Genomic DNA, 22,226 nt, shown 5'->3' with positions numbered 1-22,226 from the left:
ATGTATGGTGACGGATAAAAATTAGACAATTGGTGGTGAGCACGATGCAGTCTATACAGAAACTGATAAATAATAATGTATACCTCAAATTGCACCATGTTATAAACCATTATGACCTCAATAAAACAATTGGGAAAAAAACAAAAAAGAATGACAACCCCCAGGAGAGATAAGATTCAAATTCTGGATAGGGAGAGGTTTAAGTAACAGCCCTCAAAACGTACAGCAAAAGCTAAATACATTTAAAGGTGTCTCTTCGAAAAGCAAAATACCTGGAAAACAAAAACATACAAAGGCAAAAAGCTTTATTACATCTCAAAAGTCCAAATTTTTTAAATACTTCACAAAGGACAGAGGCCTTGAGCCACAAAGCTGAAAAACTACACTTGCTCATCTCTTCTGCCTACAGAAATTCTTCCTTCTAAAACTACTGGAAAACTGAACTTCAACACTAGAATGTAAAATGAAAGCCCATGCTAAGATATTGCAGGAAAAATATTAAATGTGAAACAAATAACATTGTAACAGATAATAAAAGCACATGAGAAAAATAGGGCCACAAAAAAGATGAACATTATTAATCATTATTTCAAAATGACCTAAAATAAAGAAAATAGTTAAAGCTTTATTAAGCAGCACTAAATCAAAATTACAACAGCTCAGAAATATTATCACTAGACAACAGGAAGAGCCATTAAGACAGAAATGAGAGAGACTATTCTTCAGAAACAAAGACTAAATTAGAAAGATCTAATTAGACTGTTAACTAGACTTGTGGTGATTACTTTGCAATATATACAAATATTGAATCATTATGTTGTACATCTGAAATAACATAATGTTGTATGTTAATTATACCTCAATAAAAACAAAGAAAGAACACAAAAAGAATAGACTCCTCCCCAAAAAGCCCAATTAAAAAGAAGATTAGAAAGTGAGTGAAAACAATGAAACCGATACAAAAGAGAGCAACAATAAGTATGTGATCCAATAAATGTATAACTGGAATCAGATAGGTATTTCAAACTGTGCTGCAAGCAAATCTTCCTAAATAAGACCTGAATCTACTCACAGAAAGGATACATGGTATGTAGGGAAATTCAACCCAGAATATTCCTACTACAAACTATTAGACTTTAAAGACTTTTTTTTTAAGTTATTTAAGCATTCAGGTAAAATGACCAAGTCACTTATAAGAAAAAGAAAATTACAGTGTCAAGAAACTTCACAACAGCTATGTTTTATACCCAAATACAATGAAATGAAAATATTAAGATATTCAAACACAAAAAAAGTAAGCCTAGGAGTCAAACTGTCCTTCAAGTTTAGAGGCATAGATAGTTAACAACATGTAAAAGTTTCTTGAGCCCTTCCTGAGAAACCTACTAAAAAGTAAACCATACATATCTAAAAAATGACTTAAAAAGCTTCAAGATAAAACCTGGTCATATCAACTAAAGACACAACTACAGAACTAAAACTAACCATGAAGATAAGGATGATATAATAGTATGTAAATACATTCTGAAACAATGTAGAAAGGATCGACCAACAAAAAAAGGGAGAATAATGAAGAGAACCATGCAGAAGTCAGAACAGACTTATTAACAGCCTCACAAATACTAACTCCTAGAAGGAAAAGATCACTTAAAATTAGATGCTGAGAGAGAGGGTGGAAAGAAGAACAGATTCCTAGCTTACTTCCTCAGGAAGACTTAAGAGTATTACATTAAAGAGACTGGATTGAAGGGAACTAGGAAAAAAAGAAACAAAGAAACTAAAATACAAGTCATCCCAAATGCCAAAAGAAACATTTTAATAAGAAAAAGACCAAAGAAAAAACATGACATAGTCAGTTTGTGTGTGCGTGTAAAATATGCCACAAAACGTTAGAGTAGAACTGAGATCAAACTTATCAATAAACCTAAATGGCCTTAACACAACTTTTTTTAAAAAAATTGTAGATCACTTAACAGTCCAGAGTGTTCTTCACAACGAAAGCCAAGCTTCTAAAGGCAACTAAACTTTACCAGAGCCTTATCCCACCTGGGGAAGGGCAATTAGCCAGCTCCAGCTCCCTCTAGCCCTCCTTTCTCACATGAGGGGAGGGAAAAAAAAGCTAAGAAACACTTTGGAAAGAGTCCAGAGACTCGAACCCAGCAAATACTGGGAGTTAATCCTAAGATTAGGGAATGCCTTCCCTCCCTCACACCTAACCACTATAAAGGGGTGATGTATAATAACAGCAGATCACAACTGAGAGAGCTACAAGACACAAACTCTAATCAAGAAGAAATTCTGAGGGAAACTCTCCCCCCGCCCCCCAAAAACACAGGGGGAGAAAAAAATGATGATGCTAAAGGAAAATGAAGCCTCTAGCATCTAGGGCTACATCAAACATTAAACAGCCCAGCCCAACTTCTGGGGCCAGCCATGGCATAACAGTTGAGTCCAGCGTGCTCTGCTTCAGTGGCCCAGGTTTGCAGGTTCGGATCCTGGGCAGAGACCTACACCACTCATCAAGCCATGCTGTGGCAGCCACCCACATACAAAATAGAGGAAGACTGGCACAGATGTAAGCTCAGAGCTAGTTGTCCTCAAACAAAAAAAAGAGGAAGATTGGCAACAGATCTTAGCTCAATGCAAGTCTTCCTCACCAAAAAAAAAAAAAAACAAAAACAAAAAAGAAACCAGCCAAACTTCTAACCTGATAAACATAAAACCTCAAACTAAAAGGCCTAATTACCTCAGTTCCTATTACCCAATACATCCTAGCTGGCTTCCAACAAAAACTTGAAAAGTATCCTGAAAGGCAAGAAAAAGCATAATCTGAAGAGACAAATCAAGCATCAGAACCAAACTCAAATATGACTCAGATTTTGGAGTTATCAGATAAGAAACTTAAAATAACTATGATTAATACCTTAAGGGCATTTATGGAAAAAGCAGACAACATGTAAGACAGATGGGAAATGTACTGAAGATAGAATCAATGAGTTTGCAGATATGTCCACAGAAAGTTCCCAAACTGAAAGAGAAAAAAAAATTTTAAAGAAAGAATATCAAAGAACTGTGAAAAATTACAACTGTAGTTTACAACTGCAACATATGCATAATTGCAATAACAGAAGAAGAAGGAAAGTAAGGAACAGAAGTATTTGCAGTAATAACAACTGGAAATTTCTCCAAAATTAACAGGAGACACCAAACCACTGATCAGGAAGCTAAGAGAAAACCAAGCAGGATAAATACCAAAAAACCTACACAAAGGTATTATCATATTCAAATTGCAGAAAAATAAAGAAAACGAGAAAATCTTGAAGAAAGCCATTGGGGAAAACTCCTTACCTATACAAGAACAAGAATAAGAATTACTTCAGATTTTCTCACCAGAAATCATACAATCGAGAAGAGCAGAATGAGGGATAAGCCTGGTGGCATAGTGGTTAAGTTCACACACTCCATTTTGGCAGCCTGGGGTTTGCCAGTTTGAATCCCAGGCACAGACCTACACACCACCTGTCAAGCCATGTGGCACGTGTCCCACATATAAAGTGGAGGAAGATGCGCACAGATGTGGGCTCAGGGCTAATCTTCCTCAAAAAAAAAAAAAAGAAGAAGAGTAGAATGAAATACTTAAAAGTGTTGAAAGAAGAAAACCACCAACCTAAAATTCTGTACGTAGTGAAATTATCCTTCAAAAGTGAAGGAAAAATGAATACTTCCTAAAACAAAAACTGAGGAAATCTGTCACCAGTAGACCTGCCTTGCTTAATGTTAAAAGAAGTTATTTGAAGGAGGGTGATATAGGTCAGAAATTTGGATCTACAGAAAGAGGGCAGAGAAGGATTAAGTGAAGATAAAACTTGTATTTTCTTATTCTTAACTGAGCTAAGAGATAACTTATCAAAGTTATTATCAAAGTGATAACAGCAACAGTATATTAGGTGATTATAACATATGGAAAATTGAAATGAACAGAGCAATGTTATAAGGGATGGGAGGGAGGAATTCAAAATACTCTGGTATAAAGTACCTGAACCCATGAAGCAGTCAACTGTCATTTAAAGCTAGAGTAGATTAACTGTAAACGTATATTGAAAACTCTGAGACAACCACTAAAAACATGTTTAAAAGAAGTATCATTGATATGTTAAGAGAAGAGAGAAAATGAAATCATATTGAATGTTCATTTCAAGGAAGTTCATCAGAGAGGTCAGAAAAAGAGGAGAAAATAAGAAAAGAACCAGACAAGTGCAATGAATAGAAAATAGTTACAAATATGGTAGATATCAATCCAACTGTATGGAAAAGCAATTTAAATGTGAATGGTCTAAATAAACTAATTGGAAGACAGAGACTGCCAGAGTAGATAAAAAAGCAAGACCCAAATATGTTATCCACAAGAAACCCACCATAAATATAAAGACATAGATAGATGAAAATTAAAGAAATAGAGAAAGATATACCATGCTTTCAAAAGAAAGCAGGAGTAGTTACATTACTATCAGGCAAAAGACCTAAGAACAAGGAAAATCATCAGAGATAAGGAAGGGCATTACATAATGGAAAAAGTGTCAGTTCTCCAAGAAGACTTAACAATCTTTAATGTGTCCACACCCCCAAAAAAGAGTGTCAAAATACTTGAGGGAAAAATTGACAGAACTGTAAGAAGAAACAGACAAATTCACTATTACAATTGAAGACATCAACATCCTCATATCAGTAACTGACAGATCCAGCAGGCAGAAACTCAGTAAGGATACAGTTGAACTCAACAGCTACCATCAATCAACTGGATCTAATTAACATTTATAGGATATTTTATCCAACACAGCAGAATACACATTGTTCTCAAGCTAACACAGAAACGTTCATCAGAACAGACCATAAAACACATGTTAATAAATGTAAAAGAATAGAAAATCATAAAGTATGCTCTCAGACCACAATGGAATTAAACTAGAAATCAGTAACAGAAAAGATAGGTGGAAAATCCCAAAATATTTGGAATAAACAATACACTTCTAAATAATACAAGGTCAAGCCTCAATGCAAATTTTAAAATATACCAAACTAAATGAAAATGGAAACAAAACATCAAAATTTGTATGATGTAGCCAAAGCAAAGATTACAAGGAAATTTATAGCAGTGAATGCATGTATCAGAAAAGAAGAAAGATCTAAAATCAATCACCTAAGCTTCTATTAGGAAAATAGAGAAAGAAGAACAATTTAAGCATAAAGCAAGTAGACAAAATAAATAAGAAGTAAAAATCAATGAAACTGAAAACAGGAAATGAAAAGAGAAAATCAATGAAACCAAAAGCTGGCTGTTCGAAAAGACCAATAAAACTGACAAACTTCTGGCTATGCACTAAAAAAACAAAAACAAAAAACAGAAAAGACACAGATTACTAATAGCAGAAATGAAAGATGAAAGAGAGGTCATCACTACTTATCACTTGGATATTGAAAGGTTAACAAAATAAATACTATAAACAACTCTATTTCCACAAAATTGTAAGAGATGAAATGGACCAATTCCTTGAAAGACACAAACTACCAACACTCAAGGAGAAACAGATCTTCTGAATAGGCCAATAACTATTAACGAAATTAAATGAACAATTAATAATCTTCCAAAAAAGAAAGCACCAGGCCCAGATGGTTTCACTGGTGAATACTACCAAACATTTAAGGAAAATAGTGATACCAATTTTCTACAATTTCTTCCAGAAACTAAAAGCAGAGGAAAAACTTCCTAATTCTTTCTATGAGGCCAGCATTACTCAAATACCAAAACCAGATAAAGACATTAGAAGAAAGAAAAACTCCAGCCCACTATCTCTTATGAATATAGATGCAAAAATTCAATAGAATATTAGCAAATCAAATCTAACAATGTATAAAAATAATTACCACAATCAAATGGGAGTTATCCCACTTATGCGAGGCTAGTTCAATGTTCAAAAATCTATTAATGAAATCCATCACATCAACAGGCTAAAGAAGAAAAGTCATATGATATCAATAGATGCAGAGAAAGCATTTTGCAAAATCCAACACATATTCATGATTAAAAATCTCAGGAATTCTGGGGCCAGTCCAGGGGCATAGTAGTTAAGTTCATGTGCTCCACTTCAGCAGTCCATGGTTCATGGGTTCAGATCCTGGGCACAGACCCAAACACCACTTATTAAACCATGCTGTGGTGGCACCCCACATACAAAAAGTAGAGGAAGACTGGCACAGATGTTAGCTCAGGGCCAATCTTCCTCACACACACACACACACAAAAATCTCAGCAAACTAGAAGGAGAAAGGAGCTTCCTCAAATTGATAAAGAACAGATACAAGACACCTACAGCTAACATAATAGTGAGAAATTAGATGCTTTCCCCCTTATATCAGGAACAAAGCATTCCTATTTAACATCATATTGGAGGTCCTAGCTAATACAATCAGACTAAGAAAAGAAATAGAAGGTATACAGATTGAAAAGAAAGAAATAAAACTGGCATTTTTCACAGAAGACAATGATTGTCTATATAGAAAATCCCAAAGAATCAACCAAAAAACTCCTGGGATGAATAAGAAATTATAGCAAGATTGCAGGACACAAGGTTAATATACAAAAGTCAACTGCTTTCCTATATACCAGCAATGAATAATTGAAATTTGAAAGTAAAAACACAGTACAATCTATATTAGCATCTAAAAAAATGACATCTAACAAAATATCTACAAGAAGTATATAAGGGAAATTACAACTTCTAATGAAAGAAATCAAAGAAAATCTAAATAAATAATGGAGAAATATTCCATGCTCATGAATATAGGGCTCAATATTAAGATACTTGATGTATACATCCAACCCAATCCCAAACAAATCACAGCAAGCTATTTTGTGGATATCAACAAACTGATTCTAAAGCTTATATGAAAAGACAAAAGACCCAGAATAAGCAACACAATACTGAAGAAGCACAAAGTTGGAGCACTGACATTACCTGTCTTCAAGACTTACTAACAGCTATAGTGACCAAGACAGTGTGGCAATGGCAAAAGAAGACACATAGATCAATGGAACAGAATATAGAGTTCAGAAACAGACCCAAACAGTCAACTGATCTTGACAAATGAACAAGGGCAATTCAATGGAGAAAAGACAATCCTTTCAACAAAGGTGCTGTAACCACAGGGCATCCACATGGTAAAAACAAATAAAGTTATAATTTTATACTTTTTACAAAAATTAACTCAAAATGGCTCTTAGACCTAAATGTAAAACACAAAACTGTAAAACTCCTAGAAGATAACATAGGACAAAATCTAGGTGACTTGAGTTTGACAAAATCACTTTTTAAATATAACACCAAAAGTGCAATCCATGAAAGAAAAAACTGATAAGGTGGACTTTATTAAAATTAAAAACTTCTGCTCTGCAAAAGACACTGTTAAGAGAAAGAAACGACAAGCCACAGATGGTGAGAAAATATGTGCAAAACACTATAGGATAAAGGCCCGTATCCAAAATATACAAAGAATTCTTAAAACAACAATAAGAAAACAAACAACCCAATTTAAAAACAGACAACAGATATGAACAGATACCCAACCTAAGAAGATATATACATGGAAAATAAACACATGAGAAGATGCCCAACATCATATGTCATTAGGGAACTGCAAATTAAAACAGCAATGAGATACCACTACATACCAATTTGAATGGCTAAAATCCAAAACTCTGACAGCACCAACAGAATTGAAGATGCAAAACCACAGGAACTCTCTCATTGCTGGTGGGAATGCCAAATAGCATAGTGACTTTGGAAGACAATTTGGCAGTTTCTCACAAAGCTAAACATAATCTTACCATACAATCCAGCAATTACACTCCTGGGTATTTACCCAATTGAGCTGAAAAGTTATGTACAACCCAAACCTTCACATGAATGTTTATAACAGCTTTTACTCATAACTGCCAGAAACTGAAAGCAATTAACATATCCTTCAATAGGGGAATAGATAAACAAACAGTGGTATATCCATACAATGGAATATTATTCAGAGGTAAAATGAAAAGAGCCATCAAGCCATGAAAAGAACGACAAAAGAAACCATCAGCAAAACGAAAAGACAATCTATCAACTGGGAGAAGATATTTGCAAATCCTATATCTAATAAGGGGTTAATAACCAAAACATAAAAAGAACTCATACAACTCAACAACAAAAAAACAAATAATCCAATTAAAAAGTGGGCAGAGGATCTGAACAGACATTTTTCCAAAGAAGATATACAGATGGCCAATAGGGACATGAAAAGATGTTCAACATCACTAATTATTAGGGAAATGTAAATCAAAATCACAATGAGATATCACCTCATAACTATCAGAATGGCTATTATTAAAAAAACAAGATATAAGTGTTGGGGAGGATGTGGAGAAAAGGAATCCTCGTACACTGCTGGGAATGTAAACTGGTATAGCCACTATGAAAAACAGTACAGAGATTCCCAACAAATTAAAAATAGAACTACCACACAATCCAGGTATTCTACTTCCAAGTATTTATCCAAAGAAAATGAAAACATCAATTTGAAAAGATACATGCACCTGTATGTTCATTCCAGCATTACTCACAATAGCCAAGACTTGGAAACAACCTAAATGCCCACCAATGGAAGAACAGATAAAGAAAATGTGATACATACATACTCACATACAAACACACACACAACGGAATACTACTCAGCCAAAAGAAAAGAGGAAATCTTGCCATATGTGACAATACGGATGGACCTTGAGTGTATTACACTAAGCGAAACAAGTCAGACAGAGAAAGCCAAATACCATTATGATTTCACTCACATGTAGAAGATAAAACAACAAAAAACAAACACATAGATACAGAGAATAGACTGGTAATTAGCAGAGGGGAAGAGGGTGGAAAGCGGGCAAAAGCGGTAAAGGGGCACATTTGCACAGTGATGGATGGGAACTAGACTTTTGGTGGTGAACATGACGTAGTCTATATAGAAGTTGAAATAAAACAATGTACACCTGAAATTTATATGTTATAAACCAAGGTTTCCTCAATAAAAAAAAGAAAAAAGAAAAGACACAGAGGACTCTTAAATGTTGTTCAATGAAAAAATTATATGACAATCTAGAAAAGACAAAACTACAGACAGTAAAAAGATCAATGTTTGCCAAGAATTCAGGGGGAAGGGAGGGGATGAATGGGTGAAGCACAGAGACTTTTTACGGTAGTGAAACTATTCTGTATGGTTCTGTAACGGTGGATATATAACATAACACATCTGTCAAAACCTATGGAATTTATATTTAGAACACAGAGTAAATATTAATGCATGCAAATTTAAAAAAAAAAACATTTAGAAAGTAAGAGGATTCCGGGAAAGAATGCAAACTGTGACAAGAAAATCTAACTGTATTACAAATGTATGAAACAATCCCACTGATCCTACCAAAGGCAACAGGCAGTGGGGGACCTAAGTAACTCTGTAAATGAATGGAGTATGTAAGACTGAAGGCAAAAGGAGCTGTACATGAATACTGTATGCTAGTCGATAATGTTGAGTCCTACAAGGTACAGATTAACAATTCTAATGCTCCTATACATGTATACTAGAATTGAACAATTAAGTAAATTGAACAAACTGAACAATGTGACACTTGCCAAAGACTTAAAGCCAGGTTTCTCACTACTGGAGTAGAAATTTACAGATTAGCAAGGGGAGGAGCCTAGAATTATCCAGGTGGTAATAGATCAGAGTATGAGACATTGGTAGGAACTCACCTTAAACTTAATATAGATACAGATGGTTATATAAAGAAATATTTACAGATATGTGTCTATACACAAGTTGCTATACACATACATATATTTCTTTACTTTGTCAACTGAGAGATACTGAAAGAAACAATACCCCAGAAGCAAGAAGCATGCCTAACATAGGAGATCTTGGTTTCTGATGCCAAAAAGAGGAACCAGAGCTCCATGCAGATATGGGACAGGAAATATACAAGATAAATCTGGAGCATCTTGTAGTACCAGAAAGTAAAGAAGTGTTTAAAAAAAAAAAATCCATTGAAGGGGTTATGTCAAAGGGGCATAGGAGCCAAATGAAAGAGCTTCCAATAGCCAAAGCTGAAACAATTTGAGCTACTAAATAAACTAGTATTGAATTATAACCCAAAGAATAAAATGTGTCCATGAGTCCAAACTGATATAAATTATTGAATGAATTAATGAACAGAGGAAGAGACAAAACTCCCATGTAGAAGAACTCTGCATAAATTATGTAGATATTCCACCCTAAAGGAGGAGAGGATAATTCCCCCGCTCTGTGTGTGAGCTCTATGTATGGGCTGGACATAGTAACTTCCTTCCAAAGAGTACCACATTGAAAGAAGGAAAAGGAACGACTTTACTGTGGAGAAACCTGACACACACCACCTCAGCCAGGCGGACAAGGTCAAAATCAACAGTGAAAAATCATGCTAATACTATGTATCCTTGACATAATGTGACGAAATGGCACTTTACCTATCTGATCTTCCTCTCAACCCCTGTCTCAATCATAAGGGAAAAAAAAAAAAAAACTCACAAATTCCAAGAGAGCAGCACTCTGCAATATACCTGACCAGTAACTCCTCAAACTACCAAAATCATCAAAAACAAAGTCTGAGAAATTGTCACAGCCAACAGCAGCCTAGGAGACACGACAATTAAATGTAATATGGTATCCCAAATGAGATTCTGAGACAGAAAAAGGATATTAGGTAAAAACTAAGGAAATCTGAATAAACCATGACCTATAGTTAATAATAATGTATCAATGTTGGTTCATTAATTGCAACAAATGTATCATACCAATATGTTAATAATAGGATAAACTATTGGGGAGTATATGGAACTCTCTGTACTATCTGCTCAATATTTCTATAAACCTAAAACTTTTACAAAATATCCTATAATTTTAAAAAAGGGAGAGAGAAAACAACTACAGTATACACATTAACAAGGAAAATGAAAAATTATCTGTTTGCGGATAATAAGATTACATACCTAGAAATCACCAAAGTATCAATGGAAAAAAATACTACAAAGAGGAGAATTTAGTTTGAAAAACATTTATCAGGTTACAATACAGAAATGAGAGCCTTTAAACATAAAAACAAAAGCAGAAGATATAATAGTAGAAAAGAACCCATTTACTACAGCAACAAAATAAAATATATATATTATATTTAAAATATATTTAATAATATATATTTTATATATTATTATAATATATATATATTAGGTAAAAAATTTAAAAAGAAACATGCAAAACCTATGAGGAGAGCTTTAAAACAATCCTGAAAGGCACATAAGTAAGCCTGAAAAAAATGTAAAGGCACTCTATGTCCCTACATAGAAAGACTCACCATCATAAAGACGTCAATTCTCTCCACATTAACTTATAAATTTAATTACACTCAAAAATAAGAACAAGTTTTTTCCTGAAACTAGACAATAAAGTTGACATCATTCACATAGATAATATATATGTTAAAAAAAATAAATAAACCCAGTCTAAAAACCCTGAAAAAGAGCAAAAGAGCAATAAGGGAGGACTAGATCCTATCACACATTAAAGTATATTATAAAGTCTCTATGGTTAAAATAGTGGGAGATTTATACATAAATAGACATTTGGGAACAAAACAGAAAGTGTCAAAATTCATAAAATTAATAAATGATCAAGGATCACAAATCACTGAAGGGTAACATGAAATTTATAATAAACGATGTTGAAACAACGGGATAGCCATTTAGAAACAACATGATTAGATTTGTACCTCACACTGTATATGAGGTTAAACTCCAAATGGATCAGAAAACTAAATATAAAACATGAAAACATACAAGTACTAAAAGAAAACATGTAAATCCTTTACAACTTGACACTGAGAACACATCCATTAAATATAATTCAAAATCCAGAAAAAAAACAGAAGTAAAACCTGACATATTCAACTAAATAAAAATACAACTTTCAAAAAGGAAAAAACGAAACTGTCCCTATTTGCAGATGGCATGATCTGTCTACACGGAAAATCCCAAGGAATTTACCAAAAAAAACTAAAAAAACCTCCTAGAACCAGGAAATGAGTTCAGCAATGTCACAGGATAGAAGATCAACACATTAACAGACACTTTCATTTCTATATGCTAACAATGAACAAGTGGAACTCAAAATTAAAAACAGAAAACCATTCACAATTGCTTCAAAGGAAATGAAATAAATATAAATATAACAAAACATGTACAGGAGGATCTCTATCCTAAAAATTAGAAAACCTGACAAAAGAAATCAAAGATGATCTAAATAAAAGGAAAGACATATTGTGTTCATGGATTAAAAGATTCAGCATAATAAAGATGGTATAAGAAACAATATTATAAACCAATGTTATCTCAATAAAAAAAATTAATAGAATTGTAAAATCATAGAAGTTACAATCCCATAAATCAAATGTGAACTGGAAATAGCAGTATGAACTCAAGACTTTTTTTCTCTTAAAAAAAATTTATTTCCTAGCTATGCCCCCTAAAAGGGCCTAAAAGAAATGACAACCCAGTAGCAATAAGCATTCCTAGTTTCCAAGTGTGAACTCTAAAAATCATTCCTCATCAGGGCATGATAAATAAAGGACATCTTTCTGTGCCAAAAAGCAAGAAAACAAAGACTAATGAGGTCATGTCAAAGGAACACAGGAGCAAGCGTGAAGGGGCTCCCATTTGCAAAAATGGAACAATCTGACATCAAAAAGAATGACAACTGAAATTTTTAAAAACACAACAAATACATAAAAAGCCTAAAGTTCATAAATGCTTTTCTGTTCAAAAAGAAAAAGGTATATATCAACTCATTACTCTAAAAATTGGTCATTAAAAGAAAAGAATTAAGAATTTATCTTGCTTTTCCAGTAAAACTGTATTTCAGAGTAACCAGAAAGCTCTAATGGATGGGGAGAATTTTACACAGAAAAATTCCAGCTAATAAATTTGAAAGGAATGATAGAATTAGAAAAATCCAATTTTGATACCTTCAATGAAATAGCTTATTTTAACGATGGTTATCTTTGGATATTCTCATTAACAAAAGGTAGATGGGAAACAATAAAGGGATCAAGTTTGTCACTCCCAGACTTTGTGTCTTGTTAAGTGATACAATACAAAGTACATGGCACCACCTGGCAGAAGTCTTTTAAAACAATTTGATACAAAATCTAAATAAGTCTTTCCATCTAATTCCCAATCTATACAAAGTATGTCAGAGGAACTAGTCAAATGCTACTGCAAAGAAGCAACCAGACATATCCAGAATGTAGGAGCCTCTTCAGAGACAAATGATCTGGTTTCTTCAGCAAATCAGTGGATGAAAGAAAAACAGCAGGAGGATAGCAAGACTGGTCTTGATGAAAAGAATTTTAAAGGGACATAAGTACAATGAGTGTTTGGATCCTGATTCAAACAAACTATAAAAAGACATTTTTTAACAGAGAAAACTGAATATGGACTAGGTATTAGATATTATTAAGGAATTAGTGTTCGATCCGTTAAGTAAAATAATGGCATTATGCTTGTAAGAGAAAATGTCTCTGGTAGGGAAATTCGAAGATGGCCCTAAATGGTCACTACCTCACGGTATTCATGCCCTTGTGTGGTCTCCAGTAATTTGCTTCTAACCAACAGAATATGGTAAAGGCAACAGGATGTCATTTCTGGGACCAGGCTGCATAAAACTGTGACTTTCATCTGCTACCATACTCTCTCCCTGCTCTCTCTGTTGCTGGCTTTGATGAAGCAAACATTATGTTGGAGAGGCCCAAACGACAAGGAACTGAGGGCAGCCTCCGGCCAACAGCTTTCAAGAAACTGAATCATGCCAATAACCACATGAGCTTGGAAGCAGATTCTTCCCTACTCAAGACTACAAATTAAAACCCAACTCTGGCCAACACCTTGACTGTAGCCTTAGAAGAGACCTGAAGCAGAGGTTCTGTCTAAGCTATGCCCAAAATTATGACCTTCATAAACTGTGAAATAATAAATGCGTACTGTTTGAAGCTGCTAGGTTTGTGGTAATTTGCTATGGAGCAATCGATAACTAACACAATGTCGTCTTCTTAATGCATACTGAAATATTTAAAAATGACATGACATAACCTATATTTATCTTAAAATACACCAGAAGAAAGAAAAAGAGGTAGGTACAAATAGATTTTTTTTTTTTTAATGTTAGGCAAAATGTTGACAGTTGTTGAACATGGGAACATTAGTATTCATTCTTCTCTATTGCTAGGTACACTTGGAAAATGTTCATTAAAAGGTTTTTTTAAAGAATAAATGAGTGAAACAGTGGTGACAGCAAATAAACAGAATTCTTGGGAGCACAGCTGTGTAGGGAAGCAGATAAATGGGCCATGTGAGGTTAAGGCAAAGTTTTTTTAAAGACTAGTGAAAGTTGAACTGATGGGCACTGAATGGGGGGCAAGGGTAGGAATCGAGTGGTTGATAAGGTAGGAAAAAAGAGATAAATAAATGAACAACATCAGAGTAGGATCCAAAGTAAGAGTAAAAGAACTAATCTAAAACGATCGCTCTCATCTTAACAGACAAAAAGATGGAGAAAATGAACGGTAAATTTCATAATGCTTAAGTGTAACCTGGACATACAACAATTATCACTTTCACTGACAAAAAAAATTATATTAAGTCTAAATGAAATATAAAATTGTTTCACATTGTCAATATACTCTAGCCATGTAGAGAATAAGACTGGATTTATAAAGATGTGAATTCTAAATTCAGCTCTACTATTTACTTCATAAATGACCATTATTAAGCTGTTATACTCTTATTGGCATCAGTTTCCGCATTTGTAAATTAATACCTACACTACACTTCAAAGAGTCGTTTTTGAGAATTACAGGATGTCAATGGCCTAGCAAAGAGCAGGCCATCTGCTTACCATCACCCAGAGGAAAACTCAAATCAGCTTATTATTACCAAGCACTTGAAAATGTTTGACCCTATAGCAATTATCTCTAAGGACTCAAAGCACTTTGGGAACACATATCTATGTACACACTGCACACAAATAATGCAGCAACAACTGGGAAAAGAGAATGGCAACAAAATAAACAAACATTCCCATAAAGAAGAATGGTAAGACAGGAAACTCTCACTAGCAAAAAATCAAACTGGAAAGCTAGCTAATGCAGTTTGGTACCTCCAAAAAACAGAAAAACCTGCCAAGACATTCATATAAAAACAGTCCTCATTTGCTGAATATCTCAGAAGGCTTAAATCATCAATCTTTTCTGAAATTAAACAACTGATCCTTCAGAATATATTTCAAAACTAAGAACTGCCCCTTTCTACCTAACGCAAAGACCATTAAAGTTGCATGTGATCTAGGAAAGGTTTGCTGCTGCTTAACACACACGTTCGTCAAATCTCAGACAAAATAACAACACATCCACAGAGGAATTAAAAGATCTGAGATACCAAACTGTTTCCGAGCACCCTCGGAATTATATGTAAATAATTTTATGGAGAGAATCACTATCATCTTCTGATTAAGTCAAGTTTTAAAAACATCTTTGCTGGGCAACAATTTAGTTTAATTTGAGTTACCATATGTGTGACGGTGGGCAAAGGGACATATTTATTTTAAAAACTATTCTGTAATATCAACTCACTGTTACCCTGTGCCAAAAAGACCTGAAGCATCTAATCCTCTCATTTTGCATGAAAATAAATAAAAAGCTAGAGAAACTAAATGACTGATCCAAAATTACCAATTAATTGGCAGCAGAACCAGGATCAGAGCTCAAGTCACCTGTCTTTGTTCAGTGTTCTCTCTATACTACATTGTTTCAATTTCTTCATGTTTTCCTTTGTACTGGATCTAACTCCCTCCCCCCTCCCCCCCAGCTTCATGAAGTAATTCAAATTGTACTAATGGTGAGAGGTCAAACCAACATTAATTAATCAAACCCGGTTCATTTTGTGAGAATTCTCCCCTTATCCTTATAACAGGTATCTTTGACCAAGGCCTTAAGTCCTATGGCACAGCAGTTTTCAAACTCTGTTCCCAAGAGACACTCCAGAAGATCTACAAGCACTTAAAAAATACCTTTAACTATTCTTAAAACTATTAAAAAAAATTCAAGGGGCCAGCCCGATGGCCTAGTGATTAAGTTCGGCATGCTCCACTTCAGCAGCCCGGGTTTGGTTCCTGGGTGCAGACCTACACCACTTGTCAGTTGCATGCTGTGGTGACAATCCACACACAAAAGAGAGGAAGACTGGCATAGATGTTAGTTCAGGGCAAATCTTCCTCAAGCAAAAAGAGGAAGACCAGTAACAGATGTTAGCTCAAGGTGGATTCTTCCTCAGTGAAAAAAAAAAAAAAAAAGTACTACAGATCAAATATTACCACAACGGATACCACCCTCCATAAAAACTTGTCTACCTTGTTTTTGTGCTAGCTTTGGAGTAAAATTTCTCCTGACACTTCTGTATCTATGTGAGCTTTTCAAAGTATGTCACTGATTAATATGGCTGGAATTGTATACTGGTCTTTAAAAATTCACGTCTACATGTCTGTTCATATAAAATTCACAAATATAACAAAATCAATAGTTGGACAAGGCTCAGGACTGTGGTTTTAATGTTCTCCTCAAAGATTAATAAGACATCACACAGGCAAGTCACATTATAGAACACTGTAGCACAGAATACAAACGTGAAATGCTTTTCTGACTTTTTAAATTATCATATGGAATGTGAGCAGTTTAATGATATCACTTTGAAAACAAGTCTAGTACAGGTGATAATCAGCTTTCTTCATTCAACTTTCAGACAACTCACACTTATGTATCTTACACACTTAGAGCTCTCAGTCCTTCCTTATCAAATTCAGAATGTTCATCAGTTGATAAACCAAGTTCAAGCTACTGTGACAGCCAACACGCCCCACATGTCAGCCAACATTTGTTTCCAAAGCACTGCCATCTTTATAGTTCAGGGTTTGTTTGTTTTGGTTTTGGGTTGTTGTGTTGTTTTTTATACAATTTTTACCATTTTTTAAATATATTATTGCATTTCTCCTATTATTTCATAAGAATGAATGGAAAGTGAAAATTCAAATGCCTACTAGCAATATTAATTCAACTGAAACAGTAATGGGCACCAACAGGTGATGCAGAAGAAGAAAACTTTAAATGCTAAATAAACTTAACCAGCTTAAATATAAATGAAATGCCGAGCAAACAGTTAAAAGATCACATCAAAAGCTAAAGTAGAGGTGTGTCAATTATGGATTTATTCAGTCTCACCTCTAAATTCACCCTTTTTGCCTACTCTTTGAAAATGAATTTGGGCCCTTTAAGTATTTTCCCTTTGCCAGCTGGCACAAAATTAATCTTTGTCAGTAGAGGGAGCAGGAGAGTCACCTCAGGAAGTAAGGCGTTTTTGCTTTCTCTTTCAAGTATGCTTGCCCAGAAGATTCCCAAAGCATATGCACCTTCTCCAGCTCTTAGCTCCTACAATACAGACTCTTCAGCATTCCGCTCCTGCAGCATATGTGGCTTCCCCAAAGACCAGCCCAAGTTTTCATACCTGCTTCTCTAGCACCAAGCTCCTACATCAGAATGTACACCATTTGTGGGTATTTTTTCAGTCTCTTGACATTTAGCAGGACTTTTCCAACTAATGACCTGAATCTTTCTTCAGCTCAGAGAAAATTTTCCTCTATGCTTTTTTATTTCTTCCTTCTCTACCTTTTCTGATATCTTTCTAGACCTACTATTAGATAGAAGGTACAGGGCTACTATATACTGTTGCACAAGTTGTACCTTGCACAAGACGACCCTACTGAGGAGTAAAAGCTGAAATCCAGCCTGTGTCCCACTTACCAAGTCCTGCACCCTGGTCAAAATCACCATCTGCTCATTAAGCCATATGTCATGAAAATAAGAAAGTGGACCTTCTGGATAAAAGCTAGCTTCCTTCCTTATCTTTTTCTTTTTGTTCTAGATTTCACATCTTTTTCTAGGTGTACGTATGTAACTACAGGAAAAATAGATGTGTATGTACATAACTAGAGAAAAATTATCATTTAGGTAGAAGCTTCATCCTAAGTCTAGTATTTTGGGCCTAGGCCCAAAAGCACAGATTATTTTATGACCTGAGGGCATCAAGATTTTTAAAAGCTCCCTAAGTAATCTGAATGTTCAAATGAGATTGAGACCTACTGCCATCAGTTACTGGTGCTCAAGCTCTTTTGCTCAAACACTCCCTAAAATAATTCTGAAAATCTGTGCATATCCTCACCATTTTAAAATTGGCAAGCAAAATTTTCAGTAGGTTATAATAACTACACAAGTTTAATTTCCAGTTTAGTCTAAATATTGTCATTTTTAATAAAGCTGTTGTATTTGTTCTTTCAAAACTATCAAGAGAATAAAAATAACCATCATCTACTGATAAAAACATAAGCTCTTCCTACATAGTCAAAAATTTATATTATTCTCGTTTTTCCTTAAACTTCCCCCACAGAATGTTAACTAACGTAATATTTTCTATGCTAGAAGATCTTTTATCTTTCACCCCATATGACTTCTCTGAAAAAAAAAAGAGTGTAAAATAAAATTAAACTTTTCTGATCTTAATGAGATTCTAAGTAATCAAAAAGATTTCTTCTGGGGGCCAGCCCAGTGGCATAGTGGTTAAGTTTGCACACTCTGCTTCGGTGGCCCAGGGTTTGCAGGTTGGGATCCCTAGTGGTTAAGTTAGGTGTGCGTCACTTCAGTGGCCCAAGTTAGGTTCCCGGGTGTAACCTACACCACTCGTTTGTCAGTGGCCATGTTGTGGTGGCAGCTCACACACAAAAACAGGAAGACTGGCAACAGACATTAGCTCAGGGAGAATCTTCCTCAGCAAAAAAAAAATAAATTAATTAAAAAATTAAATTTCTTTAGGATATTATTATCAATATTATAAGTACACTATTGACCAAAATAATATAAATACATTACAAACTTTGACAGATAATGATTAAATATAGAGTAAGATGGTATTAGAAGTGATTCCCAAAGATATGGGAAGGACTTTTTTCACAATTATTTCACATATATATGTATGAATATTGCTGCTAGAATAAAATGGGATTCAGCATCAAGTCCACCTATTTCATTTTTATAGGTGTATGCACTGAAAACCTTGGTCACATAAATACATGGGAAGAGAAGGAATTCCTGTTAGTACTGTTACATAATTTTTTGACCCACCTTCTGAATTATAAGTCAAAAACACATAATGAGCTATCACTAAAAATTATTTTTTACGATCTATCAACAGATATGTTGATCAGGTCCTCCTTTTAATTTCTTTAAAGAAAGAACTAAGAGCCACCTATTTTGCAAGAGCATTTTTCTCTTTTTTAGTCATTCATTTTCTTACCTTCAATGCCAACTTGTAGAACTGTCCCTTTGTTTGGCACCCTGGAGGTTTTTATACTCCCTAGGAATAGATGAGAGGCACATCTCTTTTGCAATCGTGACACACAAGGTAGGATGGTTAGAAGCCTTCAAAGTGCAGGTAAATCTTCTGGGTTCGTGTTAAAAACGCAGATTATGACTCAATAGATCTGGAATGGGGTCTGAGTTGCTGCATTTCTAACAAGCACCTAGTCCATACTGACAATGCTGCTGGTAAGCGGATCACACTTCTGAGCAGCAAGGGCCTAAACCAAAGGCAAGTCCTCAGGCAGATCAATTTTTAAGAGAGAATACACAAGAATAAGACTCAGGAAACTGAACCCTTTGTAACTATTTTTGCCTATGTATTTCTTGGAAAGTCTACATGTACTCCCAAGAATAAGCATGCCCCAATTTGAAGACTGCTGCTCAAAACTAGTAACCAAAAATCAAAACTGTTGGATCTCAAGAGTTTATTTTATTTATTTTTTTTGAGGAAGATTAGCCCTGAGCTAACATCTGCCATCAATCCTCCTCTTTTTGCTGAAGATTGGCCCTGAGCTAACATCTGTGCCCATCTTCCTCTATTTTACATGTGGGACACCTGCCACAGCATGGCTTCATAAGCTGTGCCTAGGTCCACACCCGAGATCAAAATCGGCAAACCCCAGGCCACCAAGGCGGAGCACACAAATTTAACCACTACACCACTGGGGTGGCCCCATCAAGTATTTAAAATTTTAAGTTCTAAACTATAGACTTTATTCACATCACTTTTCTACTTTAAATTCTTTGATGGCTCCTCACTTCCAAAAAAATAAAATTCAAATGCACTAACATGAGATGTAAGATCATTTATAATCTGTGTTTAATCAAACAAGGAAATCAGATACACACACACAACCTCTATTTTTTCTTGTTTAAAAGTAGTATTTATTTGTTAAAATGAAATAAAATTTAAAACTCTGGGCAATGCCCAAAGAAAGGGGATTAAAAAAAAAAAATTAATCCAATTACTGCACCTCAGAGATAATTGCTGTTAAGACTTTGGTTAATTTCCTTGCAGTCTTTTCCATATGCATAAGCATACAAATAGATGTGTGTGTGTGTGTGTGTGTGTGTATTTTTAAATATGAACTGGATCAAACCATTTTAATCAGGGGTTTTTTTTGTCCTGTGTTTTTTTAATCTGTCATTTTATCTGAAGCATTTTCTCTACAGCATTTAAAAACACTCTAAAATGTACATTTTTAATTTTTTTCTAAAACTTACATTTTAATGGTAGCCTAACAGCCCATCATAATTCAAAGATATCTCAAAAAACAGTTCCAGTAAATCTCAGGGCAATACATCTCTATCAATAACATTAGGGGCTGGCCCAGAGGCACAGTAGTTAAGTTCAGCGCGCTCGACTTCGGCAGCCCAGGTTTGCAGGTTAGAATCCCAGGCGCAGACCTACACGACTAGTCAGCCATGCTGTCGCAGCAACCCACATACAAAACAGAGGAAGACTGGCACAGATGTTAGCTCAGGGCTAATCTTCCTCAAGCAAAAAAAACAGGAAGACTGGCAACAGATGTTAGCTCAGGGTGAATCTTCCTCAGCAAAAATAAATAAATTAATTAATAATAATAACAGATTTTTGTCGGGATTAATTTGCAATCCATGCATTATATTTTAGATAAATATAAAAATAAGCACTGCCCTAAATGCCCTGGAAAAGTAGGTTAGAGTATACCATTAAAAATTCAAAATATCTTACTTACCGTCCCTAAAAGAATGAAATAAAATTCAAAGTTTTGTTTTCATTATACTTAAATTTTTTGCATAGAGAGTGGCAAGTCTCCTAAATGCATTTGTGATAAGTAAATGCTTATTTCTTCTAAAATGCAGAACCACAAAGGAAATATAAATAAACAGAAGTTCACTGAAAAATATGCGTAGAATAAATGCTAATTGGGTAGAAGGGGAAATGGTAAGTGACTTTGGAACACTATCAGCCAAGCTGCCTTCAGTAAATAGCATCTTTTGTAACACTGTAACTATGAAATTAATCTAAACAAAACTTTAAGACTTACTTAAAGCATTCAAAAGTGGTGAATTTGGAGAGAAATATGGGTAGGGACACCAGGCCACATATGTAATGTCTAAGGAAGAAGTACCTGACCAAAGACACAGGTGTATCAAGTGCCCTGTTTAACTGTCTGGAAAAAGTCTACTTCCAAGCATTTCCCCGGTTCTAATACGCTACACTAACCGAACAAGTTCCAAATGTTAACCTAATTTCCTAAACAGGAATTGCTGAACATGCACAAGGGTAAGGATAAATTCTTGCATTCAAGAAATTTGAAGAATGGTAAAAAATAAATAAAAATCATCTGTACACAAAAGAAGGCATATAGTTCTTTTACCTCTTCCAAGAAGTCTCCCCTCACGCCCTGGCCACCAGTAAAAGCTTCATCCTCTGAATCTCACTCCTAATTTCTGTCGCATTTACTACTTTTATCACTTATCTGAACTTAGCCTTTGCTACCTACTGTTGCACTTTGTATGTATCAACAGTTCATCACCAGAGATTGTCTCTCATACCCTCAAACAGGCCTGGCTATTAGTCAGGAATTAGTTACTAGGCATCGAATAATTTGTTTAT

The 22,226-nt window shown here is 34.7% G+C and overlaps 1 protein-coding gene across 20 annotated transcripts in view; it reads right to left on the bottom strand.

Annotated features, from left to right (window-relative positions):
* The window catches only part of MKLN1 (muskelin 1), a 311,721-nt gene that overhangs the window by 131,243 nt on the left and 158,252 nt on the right, over positions 1 to 22,226 (bottom strand). The window contains exon 1 of one of the 20 annotated variants that reach the window (XM_070513614.1): positions 19,560 to 19,614. The exons of the other annotated variants lie outside the window; for them this stretch is intronic. The gene's annotated coding sequence lies outside the window, so the exon portion shown is untranslated. Of the gene's footprint in view, positions 1 to 19,559; positions 19,615 to 22,226 lie in introns of those variants that run through there. 20 annotated transcript variants of the gene reach the window in all.

This window comes from Equus asinus, chromosome 1 (assembly GCF_041296235.1).
Source record: "Equus asinus isolate D_3611 breed Donkey chromosome 1, EquAss-T2T_v2, whole genome shotgun sequence".
Taxonomy (NCBI): Eukaryota; Metazoa; Chordata; class Mammalia; order Perissodactyla; family Equidae; genus Equus; species Equus asinus.
The sequence above is the reverse complement of the archived record's forward strand: the minus strand, read 5'-3'. Positions and strand labels throughout refer to the sequence as shown.